Here is a 27949-nt window from a genome sequence, read left to right as displayed (position 1 = left end):
AAAGCCCAACCAACACAGAGAATCCTCAGGATGTCCCATGTCCCCTTCATCAAATAATGGATTTCCCCGCTTCTCCATAAGAAAGGTGATTTCTAAAATCTCTCCTTTGATGTGAACATGTTAGCCCAAAATAAACGACCCTTCCCCAGGGCCGGCCTTAGAGGAGGAGGTTACAGCCATCTGAAAGGGTGATTAGCTCGTTAGCCTGTTGGACGCTTGTTTATTTGTACAGAAATAACCCGTTCTGGGCAATCTCAACACCAGCTCTAGGAAACGGCGGGCCTGCTTTTATTTTTAAACTTCAAAGTTTGTCTTGGAGATAAAGTTCTATTTCCCCATGAGATTCTCAGGGTTCTGCATGGGTGTGAAGGAATCACGTAGCTCTCAGACAATTACTGGTAACCTTCACGGCCTGGGAGCTGTCGGATTGGCCTCCAGGCACGCACACTGGAGCATCGCAGGGCCTTGTCTTTGTTCTTCTAGAGATGAGCTGCTTCCTTCCACAGGGCTACGTATCAACCAGGATTTACTTCACCATTCTGATTGCTTTTTCAAATATACCCCACTTACCGATCTAGTTAAGTTTAATGGGAATAAGACATAGAGGGAACCAAAAGAAAAAATTCAGCGAGAAAAATTATTTTAGAAATAGAACAAATAGGTCAGTGGGAATCCCAAGTGCTCATTATTTGACTAATAGGTTCTTTGACTGTTGTGACACATAAAAGATGAAAGGCAAATGAATAAGGTGGGCTATTTAAAAATTGAAATAGAAAGGCCCTCTGCTCAGGGCACCTGGGTGGCTCAGTTGGTGAAGTGTCTGCCTTCCGCTCAGGTCCTCAGGTCGTGATCCCAGGGTCCTGGGCTGGAGCCTCCATCAGGCTCCCTGATCACTGGGGAGTCTGCTTCTCCCTTTGCCACTTCCCTGCTCATGCTTGCACACATGTGCTCTCTCTCTCTCTCTCTCTCTCTCTGAAATAAAATCTAAAAGAGAAAAAAAAATGAAAGGTCCTCTGGGCTGGGGGAAAGCTGCCTACTGTGGGTCCGTGCTAGCGTGCTCTGAAATTTCTCCAGGACCATCTGCCCCTTGCCGTCCTCCTTTCCCCCATCACTCACGAACATGCAGAAAGACAATGTCCCTCTCTTGTTCAGCACGTTCAGCATGAGGAGCCACGCACCCGCTGGGGTCCAGCTACTGTGTTCAGACTTGGCTTAGACCCTCAGGGCTTTCGGTTTCACCCACCTCCCACCCCCACCTCCCCCGCTGCCTTTTCTGCCACAGCCCACAACTCCTATTTCCAAGTCCTCTGGCCTGCCCCTTACCCCAACCCCAAATCCTTTCCCCGGCCCTCTTGCAGAGCTCTGTTCGCCTGATGGGTACTCCACTCCCTGTGAGTTACCATGTCTCCAGATCCAAACACATTGGGGATTCTACTTCTAGAAGCGTGTGATACATCAGAGTAGCTTTCATACTTTGGTGCTGGTGACCTACAGCCTGGTGTACACACACACACACACACGCGCGCGCGCGCGCGCACGTGGGCAAGCACACATACCCCTGAATCAAAAATTTCACAAAACAACACTTCTGTTTACTGTATGCAGTGCCTTCTGTTCCTTTTCTCCACCCTAGGCCACCCCCACATTTATAACATTCTGGTAGAAATCCACTAAACTGATTTCCCAATCCCCTAATAGCTTATGGTCAGCAGTTTGGAAAACCCTGGCTGAAATACTAATGAAAGGGCATGGAGGGCGCCCCTCAGCTCAGGGTTCCCACGGACCCTTCTTCTCCTGCCCTTTGCCCCACACCCCACCTGCCACTTGTGATTAAATAACAGTTTAACGTCTCTAAACCCCCTTTCACTCAAGGACTAACTCAATTAGGACTGAGCTAGTGGGAGCCTGAAGCAGATTAAGGGAAAACAAAGGAAGCTTTGGGGTTTACCTTCAGCTTTTATGTTTGCAGGAGCCTTGCTTTCTTCCCATGCTGTAGTCCCAGGCATCAAAGGGAAGGACAGAGCAGGAGGGAGGGAGGGGGGAGGGAGGCCAGGAGTGGGGACAGAGAGGGGGGAGAGAAGTCAAGAGGGAGGAAGGGAGGAGAGAGGAAGAAGGGAGAAGAGAGCAAGGGAGGGAGGCAGGAAGGAGGGAGGAGGAACCCCCCTACCCCCCACCCCCACACACATGCTCCCTCACCTGCTGAGGGCAAGCAGTGCCAGAGCTGCTCATGCACACCTTGCCCTAGTCCATCTGTCCAAGGTGAGCCATGGCTTTCCCCTGGGGGAACTGTGACAACATCTTTCCTTTCTCCTTCCCTCCTGCCCTTCTCTATCAGACTGTCTATCCTGTCCACAAATGATCGCGGGATTTGCACTACGTGTTGGCTCTCCCCACAGGAAGAGGACCCAGAGGAGGACAGGCAGCTCCCCAAAATCTCGGAGCTGTCTGGGCCTGACAGTCACCACATGGGAATGGTGAGGGTGTTCAGTGGAGGAGAGAGGAGGGCCAGGTGCTCTCGGGCATATGGTCAGAACTGATCCTCCACTGTCTTGGCCTGTGTGCTTCTGGGAACTGTTGTGGGCATGTGTGAATGTCCTCTGTTGTGCATTTCTAGGGCACGCTCCAGGAGTAGACATTCTTAGGGAGATGTGGCGGTATAACCCAGAGTAGCCATGGACACTGCTCTCCAAGCCCCTCTGACTATCAGGGCACCTAGCTCCCCCTCCCACCCTCCCCTAGCAGTTCAGCCAGTCATCTGTGGGGCAGAGAGCGGAGCATCCCCCACCCCTGTTGCCTTACCTAACACAGCTCTAGGCACACAGAGTTGCTTGGTGAACATTGCTGAATCTGTTGAAAGGGTCCATTTGGGCCTCTTGCAAATCTGATTCTTTCTAGTCCAGGGCCATCCAACAGAATTTTAATATGAGCCACATGTGTCATCTTACATTTCCTAGTAACCACATGAAAGAAAAAAGAAAGAGGTGAAATCAATTTTAGTAATATTGCATGTTTTATTTAACTCACTATATCAAAAATGTTATCACTTCAACGTGTAATTATTAGTAAGATATATGTAAATTATTATATAAGATTATTCATAAAATTTTTATGTTCTTTCTTTATTTGAGTACTAAGTCTTTGAGATCCAGTATGTGTTTTCCATGGCGGAACATCTCAATTAGGAACTGCCACACCTAAAGTGCTCAATAGCCACATGTGGCTTGTGGCTGCTGTCCTGGGCAGCAGCTCTAGACTCTCCCCAGACCTCAGAGTGACTGGGGCAGAGACCAGGCTTGGTTTAGAAGGAAGGCAGTGAGTGGAGCCATCTTGTCACAAGTTACACAGCAGGCTGCTTCCAGGAACTTTGCCACTGCAGCACCCCCAAACCCCTAGAATCCTCCTGACTTCCCTTCCCCACCCAGCTCTGTCTCTTGGGTGGGGACAATGGCAGGAGAAGAAATAAAAGGAACTAAGTGAGGACTTGGCAACATATGAGCATCTGTCACAGACCATCTGGCTGCCCCTGGTGAGGAGCCCATGCTGACCCCATGCCCAGCCTAACCCCATTACCTGTAGAGAGCCAGCCTAGAAGCACACCCCATCAACATGCACATCTCTGCTGGCCACATTGGCTTAAGGGTAGTGACAGCTGAGTTCAATGACCATATCCACAATGCAGTTTCTGAAGACTTGCAGCCTTCAATCAATTTAGGTTGTCTTTTCTGGGACAGTGGAGACACACACAGATTGGCAATCCAATGTGAGCTCATTTTATTAGAAATAATCAACCATATGGTACTTTGCGACAAGTTGACATGCCCTTTGTATAATCAGTGTTGTTCAGCCTACTTGGTTATGAGCTGGATCCTGGCGCCATTCTCCCTGACAAGAATTCATTACCATCCTGTGAGTGAGTCAACCTTTACAGAAGGGAAACCTTTACAGAGCAGAGTGCAATGCCAGCTTGTCATATGCTAGACTGCTAGAGCCTCAGTTCCAGAATGTTAGATCTGGGATTCCTTACTTCTCTCCTAGTTCTGGGGTTTTCAATTTTCCCTTGTAAGTACAAAACTTTCTTTCAAATGAAAGCTTATGGGGGCCCTGATAAAGAAAGATTCTTCTGCAGAAGCCAGGAGATGGGCACAGAGCTCCCCCTCTCTTCTTCTTCCCCAAGCATCTCTGTGTGGCCAGAGCTGGCTTGAAAATCAACAATTCTAGGCAAACCATTCATAGTACACATCAGATAAGCAAGGCCCAGAGTCATTGTGGGTGACATGGTCACACAGTGCTGTGACAGATCAGAACCCACCCTCACATTCTAAGACCTCTATTGTACTGCTATATTCTTCCAGAAAGTTCCATGGAAGATCTTTACCAACAGACAAGTGATCTCTTACTTAGAAACAAGTTATCGAGAGGATGGTTAGGATTTATATAGCATCAAGAGCTATATGGGAGGCCTCATGCAGTGGATTTCACATACATTTTCTTTGTCCCTTACAAAGACTTAAAAATTTGATTATTGTCTTCATTTTACTTCATTTACTGAGGTTTGGCTATGCTACCCACACATAGCCCTTCAAGGCCATGAAAACCATTGGCCATAATGGTTGGGTTTGAACTTGGCCTGTTCCAGACCCAAACTTAACAGCTCAGATGCTGCTCCCACACATCCCAGAGCTCTGGGTGTGGAACAGGTGAATAGAAAACACATTATATTTTCTCACAGAAAAGGTATCATTAGTGGTAGTTAGTTTCTATGCCACCTCACAGAATTCAAAATGTAATCAATATGGTGCTACCACCTTAGTCCAAACATGGTCATCCCCCCTGGACCTCAGGAGATACTGGAAGCCCTAAGTTCTGCATCCCCAGAAGCTGCCAAGTGGCCTGAGCCCCAGAGTCTGTGGAGCCTGGCCCTTGGAGGTCTATTAGAAAAGAAATTGGATGCCAGCTCCTGTGAGGTTGGAGGAAGTTTTGATGCCAACAGGCAAGGAGAGGCCTCGTGGGGCTCTGGGGGCAACTTAGAAACAGCACAGGAGGATTCTAGATAGGGGTGTGGATGTTGGCAAAGACTCAGGCTAGGGTAGGACAGGAACGGGTGCAGCTCTCACTGGACAGTGTGGTCTCTGTGTGTTTAACTGTACTTGGCAGGTGAGGAATGGGCTGATCAGCTGGTCCATGGGCAAAGGCCTGAAAACCAGGCCCTGGATGCAGGCATGACATCTGCTCAGAGAGACTGTCAGGGATGTGTATACTCCCCAGTCTGCCTCACAACCTGCTTAGAATGTCCCTGACCAGCTGCCACCACTATCCTAGTTGAGCGGAAGAGCATTGGCCAATGTCAAAGACCACAGAGGTGCAAAGGAAGTCCAACCGGGGATCAGTGACGATTTCCTGAGGTCCTGAGGAAGGTGCTGGAGCTCCCCAGGAGGCTGACTGGCCTCATCTTTAACAAAATCTCAGGACCCGACTGTCAACTGTTGGACTGTCGGACTGTCACTGTCACTCTAATCAGGAGACCCACCCTGAGAGCCTGTTGGGCCAGGCGGCCTGAGCCAAGACAAACACCGCATGAGCTCACTGGTCTGAGATTGCAGCTTGGATGTGCTATCTGAAATGTGGACTTTGGACTGCGGTCTTAACCAGAAAAAAAAATACACATGAAATCTTGAAACAAAAGAAAATGTTAACTTGAAACATTTCACTTTATCTTAGAGCTATTCAGATCCAAACATTGCTCATGGCAAAGCCAAAATTTTAAATGGGCCTTTGGGAAAGTAGTAAAATGAGGGGATTTCCAGAAATGGACAAGAAGATTAGAGTTTGTAGTACACGAAAATTGTTAAAAGGAAAAAGGTGACACACCAACCCCAGGGCTTGATGTGAGCTCTGACGCAAGGGGGTCAGAGCACATAGGCCACCTTCCCTTCCACAGCCTCCGCTTGCCAGGATTCAGTTTTGCTTCAGTTGCTCTGTGCTCTCTCTCTCTGTGCTGCACAGGGATAGTTCAGAAAGCGGGAAGACAGAGTGGTAAAAGGGGCAGCAAAGCGTCTGCTCCTGGGGACAGCAGACTCAGAGAGGGCTGTTCCTCAGAGCCAGCAGGCAAGGTCTAGGGCCATGAGCATCCTCCTGCATTTGCAGGACAATAGATCATACTCTTCCTACATTTAAGGGTCTTTCCCTTTCTGGCAAAAGAGCAATTATGAGTGGAGAGTGTTAGGCCTACCTGGTAAGTTGAGGCCAGACCACAGAAAGCCTTGAGAGCTATGGGAAAGTTAGGGCCTTAGTTTGCAGGTGAATGTATATAATCACCTGCACATCTGTCGATGCTCTCCAGCAGTCTATATTCCCATGAGAGAGACAAACAAGTACCTAACAGATTTAATTATGACTTTTGTAAGCTCTACCAAGGAGAAGTACGAGTTGCTCTGTCAGCACAGAATGAGGACAAGACTTCCTCTCTGGTTGCCAAAAGGAGAAAGCTCAGATTTGGGGAAATGGAACATTAAGTTTAGATTTGGAAATGTTAAGCTTGGAGGGCCTATAGATTGCAGGTGGCAAAGTGAAGTAGGCAGTGGAAATTTGGTTAGCTCTGCCAATCTGGAGCTCAGCACAGCAGAGATTTATAGATGTGGGTGGAATTAAAGCTCTGGACAGAGACACAATTGCTTAGGAAGGGCTATAGAGAAATGAGATGATCTATAATGGAGTCTTCATGCTAACACTTAAAAGTTGGGTAAAGGGGTGCCTGGGTGGCTCAGTCAGTAAAGCATCTGCCTTGGACTCAGGTCATGATCCCGGGGTCCTGGGATGGAGCCCTGTTCAGACTCCCTGCTCAGTGGGGAGCCTGCTTCTCCCTCTCCTTCTGCCCCTCCCTCAGCTTGTGCGCGCTCTCTCTCTCTCTCTCTCTCTCTCAAATAAATAAATAAAATCTGTTTAAAAAAAAAAAAAAGTTGGGTAGAAAAGGATAAATCAGCAAGCAAAACCAAGGAAGCCTATGGTGTCTGACTCATTAGTTACTGTATTCCCCAGAACTAAACTCAATGCACAGAGTGAGTAATCAATAAATAAGAATTTATTGAATTCATAATATGTATCATCTCAGCTCTCTTTTCCTATGGAGGGACACTAGGCTTGTATTAATCAGCTATTGCTGTAATGGTGCTGTGTAGAACAAATGGCCCCAAAACTCAGTTACCCTCCAGCTTCAAACCCAGTTCCAGTCTATTCCACACGGCCCATTTTGAGGCTGAGTCTGAGGGACAATGGTTTGTTGAGGCACGCTTTCTCATGGCAAGTGCTTTTAGAGCCATTGTCCACAACACACCCACCCAAATTCTATCAGGAGTCATGGCCAAGCCTGAAGTCAGGAGGCAGGTAGTAGATGAGAACGAGCATATGTATAAGCTTTAGAGACAGAGAGATCTGGATTATGAGTTCCAATCCCAATTGTACCATTAGTAAATGCTTGAACTCAGCCAAATAACCTATCTAAGCCTCATTTTCCTTACCTTTAATATGGGTGGAATAGAGGCAACTGGGTGGTGCAGTTGGTTAAGCTCAGCCAAAACTATTGGTTTGGGCTCAGGTCATGATCTCAGGCTTATGAGATTGAGCACCGTACCCGGCTCATGCTCAGTGTGGAGCATGCTTCAGATTCCCTCTCCCTCTGCCCCTCCCACTCATGTTCTTTCTCTCTTTCTGTCTCTCTCCAAACTAAATAAATAAATCTTTAAAATGGGTATAATATTAGGTTCTTTCAGGAACTTTGAGGATTGAACATAATATACACAAAGCACCTGACACGTTACCTGACACATAGTAGGTATCCAATACTCAGTAGCTACTATGGTCTGTGACCTCCCTTCTAACCTTAGTACTGAAGAGTAAAAGCTCAGCTATGTTGATCAGAGTTACCTGCTCACATCTGAGGCACAGCTGTGCCTGTATCCCCCAGAAGCTCTGTGGTAAGGCACATTCTAAATGAAGCTTCTGCCGAGGATGCCAGTGCCCAGGGATGGGGAAAGAGGCAAGGAAGATGATCAAGAAGTCTGAGGCAGAGGCCAACACAGCCATTGATTAAATGCCTCCCAGTTTGCTGGAGTTGGTGTTTCGTTTCGATCTGGGCTAGGCCCACACTTTTGCCTGAACACATCCTCACAAGAAATCTTGCTTCCCAGGCCCAGGCTTTAGTTCTGCCTCTGTCTTGAGTAAGACCAAAATATTAATGAGGAATAAAATTCTGCAGGCAGACAGCTTTCCAAATGATGCTTTTCCCAGATTGCATCTGAACTAGACCTTGGCCTGAAATGTAATATCCAGAGCTTTCTTTATAGCTTGTGAGGCTTTTTTCCATGAATGCTCATGTAAAGATGAGGAATTCATAAGATCCAATGAAATGTCTGGCACCGGTCCCAGGTTTATTCACTGAAAGCTCTATTCTTTTGTTCTCATCCACTATTTAGTAAATTACCAGCCAAGCTATCAGATGGGAAGTGTTGTTGTTGTCATCCTCATTTCATATTGACCATTCAGTATGCTTGTCTTTATAACTCTTAGGAAATGTGTTTCTGTAATTCAGCACTCTTTCTCAAATCTCCAGCAACAAATTTTATTTGACCTTAATTCATTCACTCCTCTGGTATTTACTGAGCACCTACATGTGTCAGGCACCATGCTAGGGGTTGGGAATTTACAGTAAATAAATATGCAACCACTGCCCTTGGGGAGAAAATTAGACAAGGAAACGGAGGCCCAAAGAGTAGAATATTTGTCTAAAGGCACACCACAAGCTTGAGCCAAGATGGGAAGTCGTATATCCGAACAGGACCAGCTACATAATTCGCAAATGTGGTAAATGAAATTATGAGGCTCCTTGTCCAAAAGTTATTAAGAATCTTGAGACACTGACAGCAGAGAACTAAATCAAATACAGGTCCTTCTGTCTCATGCCCATGCAACTGGCCTGTTCTCTGGATCGTATTTTTGAAATCAGTTTCTACTAATTCCATAATTAAATGAGTATGGAAGATGGGGGTGCTACAGAGGAAAGACGGAACCACCAATAATGTCTCAGATAAAGAACAAGCAGGAAATTCACATATGGTATTTCTGTTTGCTGGCCTGTTGTCAAAGTTAAATGTTTAGATAGTGTCTTGCCTCGATAAGTCCTTAGCAGAACACCACAGTTTGAATTTCTGAATGCTTTCATCACACACAAAGGAGTTAGAATTTTCAAACACACTTATCTGTGTATAGACTCTGAGGAAAAAAATCTTACATTTATGGCCAAACCAGCCCACTGTACAAATTGGTTGGTGGTTTGTGCACTGGAATATTAGCACAGGCTACTCTGTGGCATTTCTGGGGTCTCTCTTTTAAAAGGGAACATTAGCTACCAAGAGAAGGGAGCTCAAAACAACTCTTTAGTAGGATAGACCAGTTGTCCCAGGAGGTTTTGTTCCCTCCTTCTGGTTCCTGTGGAGGCAGGTCTTGGGACCTTTGGTGGGGGCAGTCCTGCCAGAAGTCCTTGGGCCAGGCCTCAGCATCAGCTAGGGATGTGGTATCTGGCCGCACTGGGAGCTGTTCCCCACTCGGCCCAGATATCCTCTTACTCATTTTAAAGGTTTACACACTGTATCTGTTTCAAGTTTTCAGGCGACAGAGCCAAGAGTGACACCAAACATCCGTTGAACTCCTTGTCTTATAAACACAAGTTGAGGGGAAGAGGAGTCAGCTGTTAAAAAAGATCTTCTTCCTCTGCCTCTTCTTCCTGTCTCATTTATCTCTCATCAATTCTTCCATCTAAAATTCATTTTTGGAAGCTCACAAGTCGATTTCTCAGCAGCAGACAGAGCACTGAAGAAAGGGATGACAACAAGAGTGGGACTCATTGCCTCATTCTCAGAATTCTGTACATGCATGTTCAAGAGGAGAGCCCTGGGCACCATCCTGGGCCACAGCAGGAGTTTAAATGAGTTGGATTCAGGAGGCTCTGGAACCAACGGGAAGCTCCTGAGTCCTGTTCTCTCTCCAGCTTTGCTATTAATTGGCTGTCCAGTCATGAGCAGGGAGTGAGTTAACTCCAAAGGCAGCAAAGGGATGGATGGGTATCAGATGACCTTCTCCACAGGGGGTTGTGAAGGGTTTCAGAAGGAGTTTGCCAAATTTTGAGCTCCTTGAAAGTGATAATGAAGCCAAATCCTTGAGTGTATTAGGGCAGGAGGTAAAGGGGCAGTCCCTTTGAGGAGTGAGGTGAGGTGGGCACTTCTGTGCCACTTTAGGGATGGAAAAACAATCAATCTTCCTCTGCCTCCTCTGTAGCATGTGCACACATACACACACACACACAGATGGGTAAAACAACATAAAACAAAATTAATAATGATAATAGTAACAATAAACTAGAAGTTTCTATCAGACTGATAAACTCACTGTAGAGGATTTAAAATCGTTTTGGGTAAAGTTTCCCAGGAAAAGGAGAGTCATCCTTTACTATAGTTTGTTGTTGCTGTTTTCCAGAAGCACTGTGGGCCCCTTTACAACCACCGTCCTTAAACTTCTCATTAAGACATCAGCATGAAGTGCGATCAGGCACTTGTACTGGAGGGCCCTTGCAGATAGTCTCAGGATGCATGGCAACCGGCCCAAGGGCTCATGTGTTTATTCTTCATATCCCACAATAATTTGAAGAGGTTTCAACTGAAATAAAGATGGAGAAATGTTAACACATAATTAAAGATTTAGTTAATATGATAAAATTCATATTAAAGCTCAAGAGGCCCCACATAACCAAACAATCTAGAAAAAGAACAATTTTGGAGCTCTCCTATTTCCTGATTGCTAAATTTACTATGAGGCCACAACAAAAGCCAAATAGTATGAAACTGACATAAGGATAGACATATAGACCGTGAAGTAGAATAGAGTCCAGAAATAAACCCTTGCCTATATGGTCAGTTGATTCTTAACAAGGCTTCCAAGGTCATTCAGTAGGAAAAGGACAGACTACACAAACCATGCTGGGAAACTTGGATAGCCACATGCAGAAGGATGAAGTTGAATTGAACCCTTACCTTACACTGTATGCAAAAAATAATCTGACTTGGTCAAAGGCCTAAACATGAAAACTAAAACTATAAAACTCCTAGAAGAAAACATAGGGAAAAATCTTCCTGAGATTGGTTTTAGCAATGGTTTCTTGGAAATGGCACAAAAAGCACTAGCATCAAAAGAAAAAATATATAAATAAGACTGCTGCAAAATTTGTTGCATCAAACAACACTACCATGGGAGTGAAACCAAAACCCAAAGAATGGGAGAAAATATTTGGAAATCATGTATCTGACAAGGGATCAATATCCAACATATATAAAGAGGTTTTAAAACTCAAAAACAACCAACCCAATTTAAAAATGGGTAAAGAACTTGAACAAACATTCCTCCACAGAAGATCTACAGATATCCAGTAAGTCTGTGAAAAGGTGCTGAACATCACTAGCCAGTAGGAAAATGTAAATCAAAACCATAATGAAATACCCCTTCACATTTATTAGGATGGCCGTTATTTTTTTAAAAAAGAAAAGAAACAAGTGTTGAGGAGGATGTGATCAAAGGGGAGCTCTGGTGCATGGCTGATGGTCATGGATCCACACGCCACCCCCATGAATCCTCTCTCTTTCTGAGGCTTAGGCTTTTGGAAAGAAGAGTCAGAAGACTTTAATCCCATCTCTTCCTCACCTGCATTGCCACCCTGAGGGCACAGGACTCAGAGCCTAATCTTTTCTAGATTTAGGGGAGGGATCTGAAATGTTACACAAGTCAGGATCTGAAAATGTTACCCATCCATGATGGTTCCATTTCACAGGTGGTAAAATCATACCTAGAGGATAAATGATGTCTGCAAGCTCATCAGCTGGCAGGGGGCACTGTGCAAGGTTGTCTGTCTCCTGATGCCAAGGCTGGGTGCCTTCCATTGCACTCGCCAGCCTGAGACTGAGGACAGCCTGCCTGGGACCCACCCTGAGCCTTGTCCCTATACTCCAAGGCTGGGAAAGCGCAGCATCCCCTCCCTTTCCTTTCTGGCCCCATGGGCTGCTGTCTTGCAGCTGTGTGGGGTGGGCCTGCCCACTCCTGCTAATTCGACACAGCTGCCCCACCAGCATCCCTGGAGTCGGCCGAGAATCTGTTCCAGGAACACATGTGGTTTCTCACTGAACTCACAGAGTGAAAGTCTCTCCAGCTGGGGGGCCGGGATATGAGGCTGATCAGCAGGTGACACACTGGGGCCGGTTCCTGCCTCCGGGTGTAGAGGTTCCGGTTTGCTGCTTCTCATCAAGACCCAAAGAAGCAGAGATGGTGCTGGCAGAGCACACACTCCCACTGTTTCATCTTTCCTCTGCAGAGACCGAGACCACTTAAAAACAAACAAAAACAAAACTTAGCCTTTCCTCCATCACCCAAGTACAGCATACTCACTGCTGACCTTTGGAAAAGATGGGTACATAGAAGCAGAAAAGATCACCTAACCCACTCTGGCATCGTCTGGGCACATTCCCTGCTGACTTTCATGGGTTTTATCCATGGCCTACTCTTATTCCCCTGGCCTCCTCAGGCCAGGCCCAGGCCTTCTTTGATATACAACAAAGCTAACAGATCAGGAAACTACCATCAAGGAGAAGATAGTTTGTGGCCCACAGATTCCAGAAGAAAGGGGCACACTACGTCACCGAGGGATCATGTAGGACACTCAGGGAAGCATCGGGGTGGGTCGGGAGGGTTGTAAGAGCAAACGTGGGCAAGAGCCTTTTACTATGGTTTGGGCAAAGGCATGGGAGAGGCAGGGCAAGCAGGCTGAGGTTTGGCTAGCATGAATAACTTCAGGGCTTGGGGACAGAGGCCTGTCCCTTGTTTTCTGATCCCTGGCCCTGGGCACTTAGGGCAGGCAGATAGTAGCCCAGAACGAGAGCTGAATGAGGAGGTGGGAATGGGGTGTGCTCTGGATTGGCTGCTTTGCACTGGGAAAGCAGGACCTTTGGGTGAGTTGTTTACTATCTTTAGGAATTGACTAGCCCCGGGAGGAACAGTCCTTCCAGGGTCAACAAGGCCCCAGATGACAAAACATCAGAAAACCAAAAATAAAAGACACATTTAATTCAGGACAAAAGCCACCTGGAGAGGGGGACTTGACTCCCTAGACAGTGCTGGCTGCATTAGGTACCCTGCCCCTTCCTCCCGGAACCCTCTGCAGGAGAGGTGAAAGGCAGCCCTAGGCAGAGTAGAGGGGCCATCCCGCACCTTTCTTGCCACTCTCAGATGGTAAGGCACTTGGGCCCTTGCCACCCAGCACCCCACAGAACCCTGAGTGCAAAGGCTCTCTTCTGTGTGTTCCCAGATTGCACTCTCAGGACAGAGATGGAAACCCATGAGGACGGGGCCAAAGTGAAGGTCAATATCCCCCCCTCCAAGCCCTGTCACTGGCCAAGCACAGATCTCTTCCTTCAGGCCTTGTTCCCTCCCAGGATGCTTGTCGGCGCTCAGTCTGCCCACAGGGCCACCAGACTCCCAGAGATGAATGTGGTCCTGACGCAGGACACCCTACAGGTTCCCCCTCAGGACCATTGTGGCCATGGAGTTCCCACTATGTAATAGGTGATTTGGGAGTGTGCCTTTTTTTACATAACCTCAAATCATAAACATTTCCTATGTTTATTAAGAACTCTTCATAAAATCATTTACTTATTTGCATAATCACCTCCTGTGAGCATATCTCTGTTTCCTACACACTCCCCCGCACCTCCCCCTCCCCCGCACTAGACCTGGGAGGAAAGAGAAGCTTCTGTCAGGTGCTCCTAATGCTTGCTTGCTTCCTCCTAAAGCTACACATGCTCACGCACAGTGACAACGGAAGAAATTAATGAGGAGGCACCTTGCAATCATGCCAGCCTGAGTGTACAAGCATATCTCCCTTCCCAAGGCTGGCTATCAGCCAAGAGAGCCTGTCTTGGAGCTCAGCAGAATGGGTGAGGGCATAAAGCTATCCTTTGTGTCTTGTTTTTCTTCTGTGGAAATGCAGCTGAGTTCTCTGAACCAGCCTCCCAGTATACCCAGGCTAGTATTCTTACTCCCGGAATAACAGGTATTTTGTTACTTCTTTTGTCCTTCCAGGCACCCAGCTCAGAATGAGGCATGCATTAACTGCCATTCCTTGAAGGAAGCCTGTATTTTACAGGGAAGTACACTAAGGGATCAAGCATAACATCTGCTGAGTGAGAGCCAAGCAGCAAACTGTGGACAGAACACCTGCCCAGATCCACATCCTCATTGCCCTTAAGGGTGAGCATTCAAGGTCCCTGACCTACCTAAAACAGAATTCAGACAGACAGAATTTGGACAGAGCCACTGGGATTCACTTGAACATGAGAAGTTCAATGTGAGAAGGATGGAAGATGTTAAACTCAATGAATATTTAAATAAACACGTTTTGGCTTACTAAATCCTACAAATAACTTTTAATGAGCCTCAAAGTCATATTATGAATTAACTTCAATTAATGAAGAAAGGGGACTGAGGGGAGAAGAAAGAAAGATTCAGGGAGAGAAAGGATCAAACTGAACAGAGAGAGAAGTGCAGAGTAGAGGGAGCTGGCAAGTTGCAGGCAGGGGCAGCCTGGAGGAGGCCCAGAGGAGAACAGGAGTAAGAGGCCAGGAGTTGGGGAGACTGGTCTGTGCCCTCATTGCTGCTGCTCCATCTGCTAGCTCTAGGACCCATACCCTTCTTTGCCAGCTAAGTGGCCAATTAATAATTATCCAGATTTCTATTCTCTCAAACATTCAGGAAGCCAAAGGCTGGCAAAGTGATTCAAAACAGAGAAGTTCAGCTGAGCCTAGAGTGGAAGCCGTCTTTAGAGCAGGGGATAAACTCAGCAAACCAATGATCAGCTCTGAGGTGCAGGCCAGGTCAGGGCATCAGCTCCCAAGGGTGTCCAGGAACACCTTGGACCTTCTGAAAACTCAGATGCCAAGGGCTTCCTGGACTAACTCAGCATATTTATCTTATTATTAGTAATTCCATAGCCAAGAGTTTGGGTCCCTTCATGTACTTCCCCTACTCCTGATCCAGGCCCCCCATCCCCTACACATTCTATATTCACCACCTCAAGAGCCCTCCCCATCTACTAAAGAAGGCATACCCAATAAATCATAGTAACACCCAGCAAAGTGTGGAACTATCATGTAGGGGGTTTGAGGTTTCAAAAAATCTCCCATGGACTTTGGGTTGAGGCCCTAAAAATCCTAAAAATCACAACTATAAACAGAAGCAGACTAGTACCTCGTGTTTGGTTGGCACTCTACAGCTTTCAGAGCTTGTCCCCGAACCCTGGCCACCTCATGATTCCACCTGGTGGGAGAAGCAGGTGTGAGTCAGACATCTGGGTTTGATGCCTGATCCTGCCTTTTAGGAGTTCCATGAACTTGGGCAGGTCATTCAACCTCTCCTAGCTTCAGTGTTGAGTTTTAAAATGCTACAAAAACACTGCCTCATTCAAGTACTATTTTAGGGATAAAAGGCTTTAAGCTATCAATCTCTATAAATATGCTAGGATATCAGTTGAGAGGGCCCCTGTCTCAAGGGGTGGTCAGGGTGGGTGTGATTATTTCAGTTCAGTGGTCAGTGGTGACTCTTGAGGTCAATTGTGTGGGAAGGGCAGTCAGCAGGCAGACCATGACCATGAAGAGTAGGGATGCAGAGAGGGGAGCCATGGCCCAGCCATGAGGTCACAGGGACCACCCATCATCCTGGGATCCTGGGCCCAGTGAGAAAGCAGAAAAGGGTGGATATTGAGAGGAAGAATGAGGGAAGAAGCATTGAGACCAAACTCTGGCTTCACACTGTGGCCTGGGCAAGGCTGGCATCCGTCTGTGGTAGCAGGAGAACTTTCTCCAAACACCGATGGCTTCCTGCCAGACACCCAACACTATGAGAGCGAGGCTACCTCATCACATTTATCATCTCACCTGTTGCCACTAGCAAAGCACGTAGCAGAGGAGTTTTCTTGAATGATTCGGTGAATCAATGAATGGATCAATAAAAGAAGGTCTTGCCAAGATACCTTTTCTTTCCTGTCCCTTCTGAAATTACACAAAACCTGAGAGTAAAGTTGATATGGACCTACAAGGGGAAGAGACAGCATATCCAGTATTTTAAGTGTGATAAGTAAAGATGCTGAGAAAAAGGAAAACAGGAGCTCCTGGGTGGCTCAGTTGGTTGAGCATCCGACTCATAGTTTCAGCTCAGGTCATGATCTCAGGGTCTTGGGATCAAGCCCTGGGTCAGGCTCTGTGATCAGCCTCAGGATTCTCTCTGCCCCTCCCTCTGCCCCTTCTCATGCGTGCCGGTGCGCTCTCTCTCTCTCTCTCTCTCTCTCTAAAACAAACAAACGAACAACAACAACAACAAAAACCTTAAAAAAGAAAAGGAAAAGGAAAATAAAGAGAAAGGGAGTTTTAAAGGTCATGTATGTGCATGCCCCTGTGTGCATGTGTGTGTGGGAGATGGACAGACAGACAAGCCAATTGAGAGAGCGACAGAAGTACCCAGACAGGTGTTTCCAAGAATCCTGGCTCTGTAAGGCGCAAGGACTTGAAATCTTGGAGTTGACATCTATCTTCATGGTTTTCTAGAAAGCTCAGCTTGGTGAGCACCAGCTGGCTGGCAGGTGCCACGAGAGAGAAAGGAGCCTGTGAGAAGAGGTGATCGATGGAGTCCATGCTTCATCTGTCACTGGGAAATTGATTTCAGCAAAGCCACTGCTGTTTAAGATCTGGCTATGGCCTATGGGTCTTGAATTTCTTCTGCCAGCCATAAAACAGATGTACTCCAAGAGTGAGACAGACCCTGAGAGCCCACGGAGGGCTTGCAAAGCCCAGGACCAAGTACCCAGGGGGTGCAGTCTAAAGTGGGAATTAGGCAAATATCTGTAAGAAGCCTTCTGAGCATCCAACGACTGGAGAGATGCCGCTACCCAAGGCCAGCCATGCTCTGTCCTTGGCTCACAGGCCCTCTTGTAAAATGAAAAGTGAAGCTGAACTGAAAGGAGGTGGTGCTCTTTGGGGTGTGCAGACTTGCTCTTGGCATCATTTCACACAGCTGAGGTGTCCCGTGGGCCTGGCCACCCAGATCTGTGACTTCATGCCCAGGTCATCCAAACTTTACTCCATAATAAAGCCATTGGGTGCTCACAGCGTTCTCTGCCCTTCACACTGGGTGGAGGGTAATGGCAAGGGCAGCACATTTCTCCAATCTGTGTCACGGTAAGAGCCTGTTTTGTCCCTGCTGCATCCAGTTTGTGGTTTTGCCTTCTGTCTTATCTACTAAGTCTCCCTTGGAAGAACAAGATCTGCTGCATGCCTCCGTTTTCTCCGGGCTTAACCCTACTGTGACCACATTCTTCATGGCACAAAGACCCAGAGCGCTGGTCTGACAGCATTGAGTGTTTGTCATGGGAGTCTGGAACAGGTGGCCCTGGGTTCTGACTCACGTCCATAAATGCACATACCAGACACGTGCACAAAACAGGCATGCCTCATCGACCTCCTTAATATCACAGAAAGACTTGAGAATTTTGTCTATAAAGGAGGTATATAAATAAGCATAGCTTTGATCATGAGCCTTTCCCATCAGCAGCTGCAGTAACAAACGCGAATCCGGTAGGCATTGTGTGGGACACTAAGAGACTGACTTGGTGCAGACGCTGGCCCAGGAGGCCTCTGGAAAGGACTTGCTATTGGATTTGCTGTGTTTTCCCAACACTTCTGTTTAGAGATTTCTTCACTGGCAAAGCACAGGTCGGTTCTGCCTTAATCAGACTCCGCTCTGGCTGGTAGGACCCAAGGACCTCCGCCTCTTCCAAGTACCCTATCTGTGCAGACATTTGTCCTGGGAACTCTCTCTTGCAGGTCGCCAGCTTTGTCCTCACAGCCATCCTGAGGGCCAGTAGTGCATAGCCTTTGTCACTTAGCAGAAGTAACAAAGTTCAGAGTTTGTAGTTAAGCTAAAACAGGAACACTTCTCTGTTTCCTCACCTAGCACCTTACTGAGACTCACAGTACAGAGGTTTATAGGACAATCAGGAAGTTGAGAAAGAACAGAGAAAGCAGTATAAGGACAGCATTTCCCTTCTGCCTTTGTCCCTAGCTTTTTTTGGTCTGCCAAGGAAATTCAGGGGACCCGGCTTCCTAGCTGTTTGGTTCCACAGGTCAGGGGTCCTTTGGCCAATGCTAGGACAGGGTGAGTAGGTGATGGATTTTGCTGCAGAAGGCTGAGCAGACACAGAGCACATGGGGGAGCCTGTCACGCCAGGGTCTGAGTGCCCACAGAGGCCGTGGGCAGGACCACACAGGGGAAGTCTCAGTGCATCCACCTGCACGGAGCCACAGAGCCCCCACGAAATAGGATTCAGCTATGCAGTAGATCCCAGATTCAACTGGTAAATGATGAAAACATAAAACATTTGCTTAAATCAGAATCCAGTTAGAAAATGAGGCCTCATTTGTGGAGGAAGGGGACCTAAGGACCTGGTGAAAGAGTTGCAGGGGTCAGGAGACCGTGGGCAAGGCAGCCCCAGGGTGCGGAGGAAGCTGGCAATGCACCACACTTCCCTACAGACCAGCAGTCCTCCCCTTCTTTGGGGCACAGCCCCCCTTAGGAGTCTGACTGAAAGGGATGGCCAAGCAACTAAGAAAACAGCACCTAGACCCTTGCTGCGTTTTTGCCTATTTTTCAAATTGCTTTGGACTTTCTTTGGTCCCACGGTCAGGATGTAGAATCAGTATAGAGAGTGTAACAGGATGTCACGGGAGGACTTGCCCTGTTGCATTAAGATCTTTGCTGAAAAGGACAGTTTGTGAGCACCTGTGCATTGCTTTGTTTTAAAGATTTTATTTATTTATTCAAGAGAGACATAGAGAGAGAGAGAGAAGCAGAGACACAGGCAGAAGGAGAAGCAGGCTCCATGCAGGGAGCCCAACACGGGACTCAATCCCAGGACTCCAGGATCACGCCCTGGGCCGAAGGCAGGCGCTAAACCACTGAGCTACCCAGGGATCCCCTGTGCATTGCTTTCTAAAGAGACGTCCTCAAAATAGAGCACCTTCAAGAGGCGCCAAAAGTGGCCAAATACTAGTTCTTTGAATTTCAGCCCATCACCCGCCTCTAGCCTACTTACTGGGAAAATGAGTTCATGAGAGGGGTGTGAAGATGACTTTAGGGAGAGCTGAGTCCTGGGTATATTCTTCTGCCCCAGGAAAGGAGGTGCACCCTTCTCCTGACCCCTGCCCAGCCAAGGGTGGGGGCTTGAAAAGCAGTGGCCCCCCCACACGGTGGAGGCCAGCCAGCAGACAGGTCTTCACCTGAGGCTCCGCTCTCTCACCTGAGGACAAGCTGGGGACCAAACCAGGAGAGAAGATCAAAGGGAGAATCAAAGCCATTGAGGTGCTAGAGGAAGGAAACCCTTCCATCACACAGCAGAGGCAGGGGAGTGCTGACCCCACCTCCTGTCTTCATCTGCTTCTCCTTCCATCTGGGGAACCCTGGCTGCCAGCCTCAGCAGTGATCTCCTGACTCCCCACTCGACCCCAGGCCCCCCGAGCCTGACCCTTCTCTGCCCTTGGCCAACATCCACTGTGGCAGCAGCACCCCCCGGGCTCGAAGCCAGCTCTGAGCAGACGGATTTCACCCTTTTGTGAGGCACTCGGAGGCAGTCAGCAAACACTTCAGGAGAGGTTGAGACAAGTAGTAAGGCAGCTAGTTGGGCACAATCCTGTGGGGATCCGTCTAAATAGAGCCCAGACTAGTTACCCCAAGCTGGACACCTTTACTTCTTCCTACTTTTCCAGCTGGGTCCTGAAAGATACCAGGTGCCCATTTTTCCCAAACATATTACCTCCATCCTGGGCCATCCAATAGAAAAGGTAAGAATTTAGTATAATATCAACATGGGGACCCCAACGCTTTTCGTTTTTTAAGATTTTGATGATTTTCATTAAAAAAACTTTTTTGATATAGGCATCATGAGAAAAACCTCTGAATGTTTTGGGGTTTTGTAAATATATGATTCAGTGCTGTATTCGTTTTTAGTTGTGTGTGGGTGATGGGGGTGGGTGCGCTCAGGGCTCTCTGCACACCAGCTCCCAGAGTCCAAGAGTCCCGGTGAGGCGTCCAGATCTCTTCCTGTGTCAGGTCTGCTCCCATGCTGCACCCACAATGCCTGTTCAGCCCTCAGAAGGGAAGGGAGGCCCCAAGAGGTTTAGGAACTGACTCTCAGACCCCACATCTAGTGAGTAGCAGAGCCGGGTGTCAAGCCATGACAGGCAAGCTGCAGGGGCCCAATACCCTGACCCTCCTTTCTGAGAGCCTGCCTTGGGCGCACAGTCCCCGTTCTTCCTCCTGCCACGCTGGCCCAGCCGCACCCGTGTGCCAGCCCAGCCTAGGGGGTTGGGGGAGGACTTACACCAGGACCAGGCGGGCGCTGTGCTTGCACACTCTCCACTCCCACTTCCAGGAGAGAGCCCGTTGCTTACCGCACCAGCACACCCCTGAAGGTGCTGCGGGCCCTCGCCAGCCTGGGTCCTATGAGACCGTGAGCAGCCTGCTTCCATTCTCCAAGGTCCCATCTCCTCAGCTACAGACAGAGCGAGTAGGAGCTGTCTGGCCTAATGTCAGAACTTCAGTTAGGCTTAAATGAAAGGGAGGAGAAAACACTGGAGAACTCATCCGCGGATCTAGAATGCTGTACCAGGTGCTTATTAAGGTGGTACAGTCAGTCCATTTGGGAGCTCTGGGGACAGGAGGTCCCATCCTGGAGCAGGAGCAGGAAAGTGTAGCTCATGCTCCTTGACCTCCTGGATTAGCAGATCCAAAGAGCTCTTACCACCCACGTGAGCGCTCACTCAGACTCCTCAGGGGTGGTGATAACTTCCAGGCAGTCAGTGGCCTTGCCCTCATCCACAGGCCTGGGCTTCAGTCTTGGGGGCCTGGAGAGGGCCTGGGGTGGCATAGTTCTTACACATGGCATTTTCACTGGGGGCAGCCTCATCCTTTTATATATAATGTCATTTTCCGTGGATCCCATGGCCTGAAAAAACTGAGAAACAACTCAGAATAAGAGGAGAGCAGGAGCTCTGGGCAGAAGCTGGACCTGAACACAAGGCAGAAGCCAGGACCTTAGGGCTGACATTCTGCAGAGTCAAATCCTGGGCCAAGGAGCGAGCATCTGAACCATCACGGTACAAATGGGCAGCTTAGGAAAACCAGACGCTCCTCTCCTCACAAGGCATCATTATTATCACACCCACCAAGACATCCCCAGATACAAATATTATTTGAAATGTGCAAAGGATGCATTCTCATGTTTGTATAAACATTGTTATTGTCATTGTCATTGCTTTGCCATTGTCAGGGGTTGGGACACTTTTCCTGCAAAGGGCCAAGGTGTAAGTATTTTTAGGCTTGTGCATACAGGTCATACAGTCTCTGTCACCACTACTCAAATCTGCCCCTGTAGCACAAGAGAAGCTATAAACAATAGGCAAATGAGTGGGCATGGGTTGTATCCCAATAAAACTTTATTTACAAAGGCAGGAGATGTGCCAGATTTGGCCCAGTGTCAAAGTTTGCCACCTCCATGCTTTATAATATGGCTTCTGAACAAAACCAGAGTGATTGCTCTAGAGACACAGGTGTAGGACAATTCTAGTACCTTCCCCCACCTGCCAACAAATTCCTACCTCCAAGTCCCTTCTGTGCAAAACTCCTGGAGCTACCCATAGTGCTGCAGAAACTTTCTCCTGATACCAGTCAACTCCTCTACACATGACACTAACTCAATGTGCCTGCCCGCCCATGAGACAGAAGGAGCCAGAAGTCCTAAAGATAGACAGCAAGCAGCAAGCAGAAAGGAGACCAGTGCTCTTTGCTGTTCAGATATGAGATTGTTCTTCTGGTTTTTCTCCAAAGAACCACACTGGTAATAAACAGATTGATGCCAATTAAAACAGGAAGAGAAAGCTGGCTCTGTTAACAGCAAAAAAGCTGATGGCAAGCATGTCCTGACTGGAAAACCCTCTGCTGCTTTCTTCTTCCTGCTAGGCAGCGAGGAAAGAGGTGGGAAGTGAGGCCACCAGGACTGAGCAGACAGGCCGGAAAAGAGGGCTGGTCCCTTCACGTGCCAGGAAGGGCTTTCTCCAGGACAGGATGCAAGACTAAAAACACTATTGGAGGGATTGAGTCTAGAGATGCTGGGTTTCAGGAAAAGGTCAGTACAATCTCATTTCCTTGAGATTGCGAAGATGAGGTTTTTAACTGCTTAGAAGGAGTGGAGGCAAGATTTCCTAAAGGCAGAGAAGCCGAGACTTCTTAACAGTTTTTCCCAGTACTATGGTGATAATCTCCACTGTGTAGATGAAGGTTATTTTTCGAATTTATTAAGAGTTTCCTAAGTAGTGCCAGGCACTGTGCTAAATGTAAAATCTCCATTTTACAGAGAAGGCAGCAAAGAATTGGAAGAGCCTGTCCAGGGCAGCCCGGGTGGCTCAGTGGTTTAGCACCACCTTCGGCCCAAGGCCTGATCCTGGAGTCCTGGGATGGAGTCCCATATCGGGTTCCCTGCATGGAGCCTGCTTCTCCCTCTGCCTGTGTCTCTGCCTCTCTCTCTCTTTCTGTGTCTCTCATGAATAAATTAATAAAATCTTAAAAAAATAATACTGGAATAACCTGTCCAAAATCTTAGAGAGAGAGAGAGAGAGAGAGAGAGAGAGATCATCTTAAGGAACTGGCTCACATCGTTGTGGAAGCTTGGTAAATTCAAAATCTGAAGGGCAGGCCAGTGGTTGGAGACCCAAGAAAGAGTCGCAGTTTGAGCGCAAAGGCTGTCTGCTGCCAGAATTCCCTCTTTAGGAGTAGGTCAGTTTTTGTTCTCTTGAGGCCTTCAGCTGATCGGATAAGGCCCACCTACATTATGGAGGGCAATCTGCTTTACTCAAAACCCACTGATTTAAATATTAATCTCATTCTAAAAATACCTTCACAGAAACATCTGGTATAGTGTTGGACCAAATAATCGGGTACGTGGCCCAGCCAAGTTGACACATAAAATCATAAATGCTGTCACAGCATCTACATTACCTGAGACCTTGTGAGAAACCTCAAATCAGGCTTCATCAGACCTACTCAGTAAGAATCTGCATGGAAAATTTGAGGAGCACTGATGAAGACCACTTACTCTGCTCCTTCTAAGACTTCCTCCTTGCTTCCCATTAACACCTACAACAATTCACTTAGTAACTTGTACTCACTGTTCCTCCAGTGCCCTTCCTACATCACAGCGAGGGAAAGTAAAGTCTGGATGTCCCATGGAGGGCTGAGCTGGAATTCCTGCACTCTGCTGTAGATCTCACTGATCCGTTCTTCCCAAGCCTCCTGAGCTCCAGGCTGATGCCTTGGGATCCTGGAACACAACCTTTTTCTGGTCCAGAGGTACTGAGACATCTGCGGCCTTCCATCCTTCCCACTGGGACAGACGTCACTGTGGGGTGGGAAGACGCTTGGGCTGTGAGTCAGGAGATCTGGACTCTGTTTCTGAGATTTCCAGCTCCCTATGTGACGACAGTTCCATCACTTACCTTTTCTGGCCAATGATTTTCTTAGGTATAAAATGAACGTTTTGTCCTAGGTCAGTGGCTTTTAAGTTCTTTTTCTGCAAAACCAATTGGATTCTTTTTGGTAAGTGAAATATTACACAGAACCCCAAAATGCATTAAGAAAAAAACTGGAGACTCATAATAAAGGAGAGAGGTTGGAGAATGGTGACTGAGCCCCATAGGGCTGCCCCTTCCTCTCTCATACCTGTGGGTGGCTCCCGAATGCAGGGCTGTAGACAGCACCCTGGGAGCCCTGCCAACACAGGGGAGGCTGACATCTCCTTCAGCCCCTGCATTCTGCTGCTGAGTCTGAGCCCCTTGCCCTGCCCTGGCCACAGTGGGGGTGAGGAAATGTGCACCTGACAACCAAGTGATCAGAGTTCATATCCTCAGTTGTCCCTACTCACCCCTGTATCAGTCTGTAGGGCTGCCATAACAAAGTACCACAGACTTGACAGCTTTAACAGCAGACATTTACGTCCTCACAGTTCTGGAGGCTAGAAGTCTGAGACCAAGGTGTTGGCAGGGTTGACTCCCTCGGAGGCCTCTCTCCGCGGTGTGGTAGACAGCCATCTTCTCCCTGTGGTTTTATGGGTCGTCCATCTGTGTGTGTCTGTGTCCCAATCTCCTTTTCTTTAAAGGTCACCAGTGAGATTGGACTAGGGCTCACTCTAAGTCTCATTTTAATTTAATCACCTCTTTAAAGGCCCTGTCTCCAAATACAGTCACATTCCGATGTGGTGGGGTTAAGACTTCAACATGGGAATGGGGCGTTAGGGGGGCACAATTCATAACAGCCCCTGTGGCACTGAGTGCTTCAGGGCTCAAGGCTTGCCTCCAGCACACTCCCTCAGACACTTCTTCTTCCATCACCCTCTCCCACACCCCATCAGGTGCCATGTCACTTGAGGAGGGCCCAAGGGAGAAGGACTGGCCTGACCTACGAGGGTAGACAATGGCATGGGGGCAAGGGGGTTCTGTGGCCTCTGAGGACTCAGGCTGCTTGAGCAGAGACACCCCTGCCGGCACTTGGAGGGGCCAGAGCCAGGGTCTCAGCTGCTGATTCTCAAAGCTCAGGCAGGCGGTCAGCAGCCGGAAATAGTGTCCTTAGTTCTACTACACAATCTGGAATAGAAGCCAAGGTAGTCAGCCAGCCCCTCAAATCAGGCCATGTGGGGGCAGGGGACTGATGCAGCCTCAGTCACTGAAATGCAGGAGCACCCGGAGCAGGGCAGGAGCCCAGGACTCCATGTTCTGGCCTCAGTGTCCAGGCCACCCCAGGAGGGAGGATGCGGCAAAGACTGCCGACAAGCTCCCAGTAGCGATTCTCTTACTCTTGCCCTCTGCTAGGGCTTTAGCAGGGCGCAGAGCTGCCCAGCTAGACACTAAAATTTTTCATCTCCCTAGAGGTTGCGTTGGCATTGCCTAGCCTCTGGTCAATGGGAGGTGAGCAAGAGTGCTAAGTGCAACTTCTTGGTGGCACGCCTTAAAAATCCTGTCCCCCAACTCCACTTCTGTCCCACAGGCTACAATGCAGATGTGGCCATGTGGCTGAGGACCACAGCTGAAGACAGCAGAGCAGCAAGAGGAGGAACCTAGGTCTAGGAGGCCCTCATTGAGCCCACCCATCTGCCTGGACCCTCCCGTCTCCGGACTGCTACATGAGAGAGAAATCAGAGTCTGTTCTGTCTGGCCTCCTTGGTACAGCAACACCCCCCAGCTAATTTTGAGGACAGGAAAGAAGAATGGGCTTAAGGCTGTTTCCATGCTTTCTTCCTGTCTTCCTAGTCTGGGACAGGAGCTGGAGTGTGACACTCAGGAGGGGATGGCAGAGGACAGAGAATGAACAGGGGAGGACCACCCCACTTGGCAGCATGCCAGGGGCCACTGTGAGATGCCCATGAGCCCTTGGGGAGCCCCTGGCTCCCATCCCCACGTGCCTGTCCTATTCCTGTGCCCCTTCCCTCTCCTCTGACATTTTCCTGACCTTAGACTCCCAAAGGCTTCAAGATGTCAACTATCTGGTTCAGTAAACTGATCTGTGCCAATGACAAAGGGCCCAGGTAAGGAAGCTCCTTTCTATTTCAAGTCCATGAATAATTATTTAGAATGCATTGCTGTTGGATGCTGCCCATTATTTCCATGTATGTTAAGAAAACAACGTATCTTCCTACTTCCATCTGTTAATATAATAAATTATGAAAATTAATTTTTATTAATATCAAAGTTATTTTGTTTTCCTTGGTCTTAAGAAGGAAGGGGATGAGAGATGGGGAAGACCCAAGGCCAAAGCCCAGTTCTTGAACCCTGGGCAGTGGAGTCTCTATGTTTTGACAGCACAAAAGGCCAAATAGAAAGATGTAGGCATATTAAGAATGAATTTTTTTAAAAAGATTTTATTTATTTATTTATTCATGAGAGACACAGAGAGAGAGAGAGGCAGAGACACAGGCAGAGGGAGAAGCAGGCTCCATGCAGGGAGCCCGACGTGGGACTGGATCTCCCGTCTCCAGGATCAGGCCCTGGACTGAAGGTAGCGCTAAACCGCTGAGCCACCCGGGCTGCCCCAAGAATGAATTTTTATATAGTTTGAACTAGTTGACAATTTTCCAAGATAGATCACCTGGATCAAATGGGCGGTTTCCTCAGGGTGAGTAAAATCCCATCTAATAAGATTCTGTGCTATCTCCTTTATATGAGAATTTATTGTTTACCGCAGGGGCTTTTATGAACAAGAAAAATGTCATTTACTTGGGTGAGACACAGGAGACTGTTCAGTTTACCAAAAAAAAAAAAAAAAAAAAAGTCAAGGTCTTAGCTGTTTATTTTCTGGACAATAGGGCACCATAAAATGCCCAGAGACCTATGTCCCCAGAATATGAACAAGTCAGAAAACAGAATACTTCTAGGCCAGAGAAGTCCATAAATTTGTGCTTAACTTGATCTGAGGGTCTCTGCTCTTTGAATCCGAGGGCCCCATCAGAGCCTTGACGTAGGGTCAGTGTCATCTGTTTGTATGTTTAGGTCAAGGGACCGTGTGGCAGGGCCTCTGGAGAATATGGTGTGGCTCAATTGGAAGACACCCAGGCTTGTGTCACCCCGGGAGGGCCTGGCCAGAAGAGCCAAGGAGTGAGGAAGAGGAGGTTGGCCGGCCTTCACCTTCCTGATGTCAATATTTGGCGAGGCTGAGGCAGGAAGGGCAGGCACCAAGCCAGCCCAGAGAGGCCCGGCGTGAGACGGGGGCAGGAAAGAGCGAGGAGCAGTGAAAGCAGAACTCAGGCCACCGTGGAGGCAGGAGCACGTCTGAAAACAGTTTCGGATGGACCGTGGGGAGAGGTGATAAACAGAACATTCTGGGGTTCAGCTCTGCCTTTTTTGCTGCCACCCAAGCTAAGCAGCATATGGAAGAAATTTTATTTCTTCTCAAATGTTGATGCTAATTTTGAAATCTTTCTATTCTCACAAGACATCAAACTATATAATGGGAGAACACACAGATTGCTACCCATGTGACAGCTTTCCAAAGAAAAGCCCACATGCTCTGTGTTATGTTGTTCCAAACCCTGCACCGGGTGGGATGCAGAGCCGCCGTGGCGTGGCCCCCGCCCTTAGCTCTGACGCAGACTGGGGCTGCAGTATCTTTACGCCCCTTACACTTGTTCCCAAATGTTTCATGAGGTTAAATGTCATTCTACTGGGAAAAAACACCACCAGCAGTGCCTTCTGAGAAGTGGGACCCTAATAAGGCTGCTCCCTGGCTACCTCTTCAGAGAAATCCCCCTAAGAGTACATAGCAGCTGAACAGCAGTGCGAGAAACATTTAGCAAATTAGTCTTTAGAAAAAGTAAACATGAATTGAAGTACTATTTATATTAAGCATGTCAAAAGTCTCATAGTTGAGGAGCTGGTCCAGCCTCCAGCTCTCCCTGCTCCTCTCCTCCCTTCTCTCTTCTTCCTTCTCCTAGCATTATCTTAGTGGTCTTGAACTGCCAACTTCAACACACTGCTTCCGAATTTTTACCCACAAAATGAGTTTAATCCTTCAGTTACGGTGTAGCTATCTCTCAGATCAAAAGAAGTCACCCCGGACATTGCGCTTACCTGTGGTCTGGCCAGTCTGCACCTCTTCAGACCCGCCGCAGGACCACAGAGCAGGCTGTGCTCCTCCCTGCGGCCAGATCTCCAGCCCCACAGCTTCCCTTCCCACTGGGGCTTCCCTCACAGGCAGGTCACTGTGTGCCCAACTTGGT

At 48.1% G+C, this 27949-nt stretch overlaps 1 long non-coding RNA gene across 5 annotated transcripts; it reads right to left on the bottom strand.

The window, feature by feature from the left end:
- Window positions 1–265: 265 nt before the first annotated feature.
- LOC140631851 (uncharacterized) lies at window positions 266–27949 on the bottom strand. Of its 5 annotated transcripts, none has more exons than XR_012029363.1 (7): window positions 23682–23758; window positions 23355–23584; window positions 12226–12418; window positions 3571–10704; window positions 2800–2950; window positions 1949–1990; window positions 266–984 (listed from the first exon to the last, which is right to left on the bottom strand). It is a non-coding gene; the product is annotated as an uncharacterized lncRNA (long non-coding RNA). The 5 variants fall into 5 exon arrangements; XR_012029366.1 differs by having other exon boundaries at window positions 266–574; XR_012029364.1 differs by lacking the exons at window positions 23355–23584; window positions 23682–23758 and adding exons at window positions 15334–15402; window positions 16020–16359.

The sequence above is a fragment of the Canis lupus genome, chromosome 4, assembly GCF_048164855.1.
Source record: "Canis lupus baileyi chromosome 4, mCanLup2.hap1, whole genome shotgun sequence".
NCBI lineage: Eukaryota > Metazoa > Chordata > Mammalia > Carnivora > Canidae > Canis > Canis lupus.
Note: the sequence above shows the minus strand (reverse complement) of the source record. Positions and strands in the feature narration are given on the sequence as shown.